The 5707-nt window shown below is 58.6% G+C and overlaps 1 pseudogene; it reads left to right on the top strand.

Annotated features, from left to right (window-relative positions):
- Positions 1-3303: 3303 nt before the first annotated feature.
- LOC123631222 lies at positions 3304-3403 on the top strand (annotated as a pseudogene).
- The last annotated feature ends 2304 nt before the right edge of the window (positions 3404-5707 follow it).

The following is a 5707-nucleotide window of genomic DNA, read 5'->3' as shown; positions in this document are numbered from 1 at the left end:
GAGAAAGTCTCACCACGGGAGAAATGTCAGCTCAGCTGCGTGCAGCAAGCTCCCAGGAGGTCCGGTGGACTTACACGCTGGCACCAGGCACACACAGGGCTCAGGCCCCACTTAGGGGAGCCTCCCCGCTGCTCCATGTCCCCAGAGGGAGGAAGGGAGGCTCTGAGGCTGCCCCATGTATGCCCCCCTGCAGGGCTGCCCTCCAACGGTCGCTGCTTCTGCGGGGGGTACGGGGGGCTCTCTCTCCATACACCTGTCACCCTGCAGGCCCAGATCTTTTCCTCTGTTGGCCCTTCCGACCTGGGCAGAACCCACACCCTGTGACTGGCCCGAGGCTGCCCCCATCCACACTTTCCTGAATTGTCCCGCTAGTGTCCAGATCTAGGAATGTGCGGTGGCTTCCTACAGAACTCTGCCTGATCCAGCTACCGTCCTTCGGGACAAGGCTGCGGATGCTTGAGAGAGCCAGTGTGGGATGGGAGGAGCAGCCCTGCACAGGGCGCGAGGGGACCGAGGGCACAGGATGGGGTGCACCGGGAGGCTGGGGAGGGGCAGTGGATCTGGGTCCTGTGTCCTGATGCCATCTTTTCTCCCTGGGACACAGACACTCCTGGGAGGGGCAGGCAAGAGGGGAGAGGAGAAAATGAGACCCCGCCCTAGGGTCCTCCCAGGAGAGCATCCTACCAGGAGGGGTGAGGAAGAGGAAGGAGGTTTGGGAGGTGCATGGGGTGCACCAGGCCAGGAGACAAGCCGGGGCCAGGTCTGTGTCTGGGCAGCGGGCCTGGTTGGCCCCTCCCATGCCGTCAACCTTCTTTGAAAGGCCTGGGGATTAGGTTTGCCTGTTCAAACCATCCGCCCTCCCGTCCCTGGCAGACTGAGCCCGGCCCCAACTCTGGGGCCCCCGGATACAGCAGCCCAGCCAGCCCGTTCTGCCAAGGCCATCTGGGCCCACTTAGGCCTGTGGCTGGGGGGCCAGAGGCGCCCTGGCCAGGCGAGGTTCCCAGCAGGGGGGCCCTGGGGGTGTCCTGCAGCTCGAGGGAGGCCCGGGCTGGGCCTCCACACGATGGCAGCATGCACGCGCTGAAGCCCATCGAGGCTGCCTCGGCTGGGCTGGGACCCAGCGCCGCCCTGGGCTCCCTGGCTCCGCACTCCCCACTCTCAGAGGCAGCGGCTGCAGAGACGTCCCAGGTGCTGTCTGGGAAACCTGTTCATCTCTTCCCATCCCTTGGTTCCCAGGGGCCCGCGAGGACCTCTCAGGGCCCAGGTTCTTCCGGTGCGGCTCATCCGCAGGAGAGCACCCCAAGGTGGGCCAGGCCAGGGTTCGGGTGACTGGGGACCTCTGCGCCTTGCACACGTTGGATCCTCCCCACACCACCCCGAGGCCCCAGGCTCCCAGCTGGGGCCCGACCTTCCCTCTTTTGGGCCCGAGGGTGCAGCCGGGACGCCCCAGCACAGGCGTCCCGAGAGGGATGGTGAGCTAGAGGCTGCAGCTCAGGGAGGCCCAGCCCAGGAAGAACGGACAGACCCAGCTGCTGGGCAGCCAGGGAAGAAGAGCCCAGACCAGGGCCCCACCCGGAAGGTGAAAATAAGCAGGGCAGGCTCCCTTGGCCCTCCTGGGGAGGGCAGCCCCTTGGCGGGGCGCGGCTGTGCTGACCTGCCCCCGCACCGGTCTTCTCACCTCGCTCACCACCAACTTCAGCATCTTCTGGTGCCCCAGACAGTCACACACCGGCCCCACTTTGTTTCTCGGCCTTCTTGAGTTCTTTCTGCCCCGAAGTCCCTCTGCCTTGTCTCTCCTGCACTGTGAGCTTTGCCGCACCTCTCGGGACCAGCACCGAGGCCAGGGCAGGGGACCCAGCACCGAGGCAGGGGCTGGTGTGCTAGAGGCTGCAGCTCAGGGAGCCCTGATTCCCTCCTGCTGTCCCGCGGAGCTGGTGGCAGCACCTGCAGGGTGCTGGTGGGCTCATGAATTTGGTGGAACATTGGCCCCCACTCTGGGCCGGGGGCCGGTAGGTGGAGGCTCCGTGTCCCCAGCCAGCAAGGAAAGGGTGGGCAGGAAGGTGGGGACCTCCCTAGGTGCTGTTCCCACACCAGGCAGGGGACCGTGGGGTCACAGACTCAGGCCCATTCCTCTATAGCAGGGTGCGCGACCAGGGGCGATTTTGTCCCCGGGGAACATTAGGTGATGCCTGGAGACATTTTTAATTTTAATGATTTTATTATCTTTAATTTATTTTTTCAATTTAATTTTTATTTATTTTTGTTGATACATAATGGACATATCTGTGGGGTAATGTGATATTTTGATACGTGCGTATAATGGGTCATGAGCAAATCAGGCTCGTTAGGGTCTCCATCAGCTCGAACACTTACCGCTTCTCTGTGTTCAGGACATTTCAACTCTTCCAGCTATTTTGACATATACCACAAATTATTGTCGTTAGTGTGCTGCTGAGCACTAGAAACTCCCTTCTGCCTAACTGTATGTTTGTAGCCATCGCCACTCGCCCTTCCTCCTCTCCTCCCTTCCACCCACCCCCACCCACGCCCGTGAGCACACCTTTCTCCTCCACCTGCCAGAGAGGCCACGCGCTGTTTGTCTTTCTGTGCGTGGCTTATTTCGCTTAACACAATGACCTCCAGTTCCATCCGTGTTGCTGCGAGTGGCGGGATTTCATTCTTTTTTGTGGCTGGATAGTATTCCACTGTGTACGTTCGTCATCTTTCCATTACCCACACACCCGCGGTGGACACTCAGGTTGCCACCGGACGCGGCTGCTGTGACTACTGCCGCACTGAACACGGGGTGCAGGTGTCCCTTTGATACACTGATTTCCTTTGCCTGGAGACAAAGGTGCCTGGAGCCACCGAACACCTGGTGAGTGGAGGCCAGGGACCCTGCTGAGCGTCCCACAGCACACAGGCAGCACTCGCAGCAAAGAACCCCCCGGCCCCAGCTGTCCACAGGGTGGAGAAACCCTTCTCCACAGGGAGCACCAGGCTCAGCCAGGGGTGTCCAGGGGTTCCCGGCAGGTGCCTGGGACTCTTTCTAAGGGTCTTCCCGGTGCTTGGAGCCCCTTTCCCTCTTCAGGGCCCAATCTCAGGGACCAAAGGCGTGGCCTGGGGATGAGCCTCCTTCCAACCTCGTGGCTGTCAGGGAGCCCTGATTCCCTCCTGCTGCCCTGCGGAGCCCGTGGCAGGGCCTGTGAACACGACGTGAGGACGCCGCGCTCCCTCTTGCCTGTGCAGCTCCTGCAACCTCTCTGGGCTCAGTTTCCCTCTTTGTAAGAGGAGGTGGCACACTCACTTCAGCAGCACCTATGCTAAAATTGGAATGATACAGGGAAGATTTGCACGGCCTTGCAAGGATGACATGCAAATTTGTGACATGTTCCATACTAAAAAAAAGGAGTTGATTGGGGTCCGATCCCAGTTTATCTGAAGGAAAAGAAATCAACATATCAAAGGGACACCTGCACTCAAATGTTGCGGCACTATTCATAACTGCCAAGATATGGAGTCAATCTAAGTGTCCATTGGCCAATAATTGGACAAAGAAGATGTGGTATATGTGCACAATGCAATACTACTGGGCCACATGAAAGTATGACATTATGTCATTTGCAGCAACGTGGGTGGAGTTGGAGGTCATTATGTTATGTGAAATAGGCCAGGCACAGAAAGACCGATACTGCGTGTTCTCATTCATCTGTGGGAGCTAAAAAGGTTGATCTCCATGAGGCGGAGAGTTCATGGATAGACACCAGAGGCTGGGAAGGGTGTGTGGGTGGGGAGGGGCGAGAAGAGAGGTGATATGTATAGTGAACGTATCAAACACGTAGTTAGGTAGAAGAAATAAGCCCCAATATTTGATAGCAGAACAGGAGACTGTAGTCACTATACAGTGACTATTTCAAAGCAACCAGAGGAGAGGGCTTGAAATGTTATCAACACACAGAAAATAACCACTCAAGGTGATGGATACTGCAGACACCCTGACTTGATCGTTACGCATGATGTGCATGTAAAAATACTCACACTGCCCCATTAATATGTACAGTATTTTGTATCGATGAAAAAAAGATGAGCATGTGAGTGTTCATAGGACCAGGATTCATCGCAGCCCCAGAGGGGAAGCAACCCAAGTGTCCCTCCACGCATGAGCGGAGCAGGTGAGCAGCGGGCCGTGCACCCACCCACCCACGCAGGGACGGGCTTCCGAGGTCGAGAGCAGTGAAGCCCTGATGCAGGCTGCAGCGCAGACGAACCCGAAAACTCGCTGCTCAGAAGCCAGACGTCAGGAGGCCACGTGGTGTAGGAGACAATTTCCGTGAGATTCTTGGAGAAATCGGGATGATGGAGATGGGGAGGCTGAGCCGTGAGGGCCGAGGGCCGGGCGGGAGGCAGCCGGCCTGCGGCAGGGGGATGTGGGCAGTGTTTGGGGTGCAAAACCGGACGTGCCGGTAGCCACGCCACTCTACATTTCTGAAAACTGATGAAGCAGACACTTGCCACAGGTGAATTTTATAGAATGGAAAGGATGTACCCATCACACTGGAAAAATGCAGTCTGAGCATGGGTGTCAGCCTTGGTCTTGTACGTGCTCTATCCGTTTCTAAACTCTCTGCCACTCGTCTTTTAGATTATTAGGCTGCTTAGAAATGCAAGACATTGTTCTATATTTAGCAGTTTCTACATGTGTTTGTGCCTTACTGGATTTGTGTTCTTTTAGTAGCCAGTAAATAACACACACATTGAAAATGATAGATAGATACCTCTTTAGGGAAAAAAAAAGGAGGTGGCTGGGGTCAAGGCCTGGCCTGGGCTCTGCCAGCCTGACCCCAGCCTGTAACCACAGATCTCGCTGGGGTGGGGTGGGCCACCAGCCTGGACCCACGCGGCACTGACGGCAGCCCCCAGCTGTGGGAGACGTGCCCTGCTGGTCCGCGGCCCTGGCAGGAATGAGCCCCCTGCACTGCACCTGCCTTATTGATAACTGCCGCGCATAGACGGGACGCCAGGGATGCTTCCAAAGTCTGGCCAGCGCTGCTCCAGAAGATGCCGTACATACATCAAGGCTATTTTAGGGTGCGGGCTGGCCCGGCGGGAGGGGTGGGGGCCCTGCGCCGATCTGGTTACGGCCATGTGTGGGGACAGCAAATGCCACCATTTCTGTCCAGTGATCTAATACGAGCAGCAGACGGCTCGTGACCTAGGTGCAAAGTGTCCTTGCTGCAGGCGCAGGACAGGAACGCAGGGAGGGGTGGCAGGGAGCAGAGTGGCAACTGGCAGTGGAAGGCCTGAGCTCTCAGGGGCTGCTCCTGTAAGCCCCTTGAGCTGAGTGTACCCACCCCGTATGCAGCTGGGGGCAGGACACCCAGATAGCTACCAGGGGATTGGACTTGGGGGCCGTGGGGCAGGAGGAGATGGGTACAGGACGCAGAGGCTGCCTCCTGGCTGGGGCCGGGTCCCAGAGGAGGGGCTGCCCTCACCGTGGGCTGGACGAGGCCCCTGGGGCAGGTGCAGAGCTGGCACCTTGCTGTGTGGGGGAGCAGGGTGCTGGGTGGGCATGCCCAGAGGCAGGCTCGGAGGGGCCCCGGCAGACAGGGCTCATCCTGACCCCTGGTGACCTCCCTGCAGCCTCACCCCCTTTCCCTGCAGGACTGCAGTCTTCTGAGGACTCAGTGGGGAAGGCTGGCGGGGCAGG

The sequence above is a fragment of the Lemur catta genome, chromosome 1 (assembly GCF_020740605.2).
Source record: "Lemur catta isolate mLemCat1 chromosome 1, mLemCat1.pri, whole genome shotgun sequence".
Lineage (NCBI taxonomy): Eukaryota > Metazoa > Chordata > Mammalia > Primates > Lemuridae > Lemur > Lemur catta.
The sequence above is the reverse complement of the archived record's forward strand: the minus strand, read 5'-3'. Positions and strand labels throughout refer to the sequence as shown.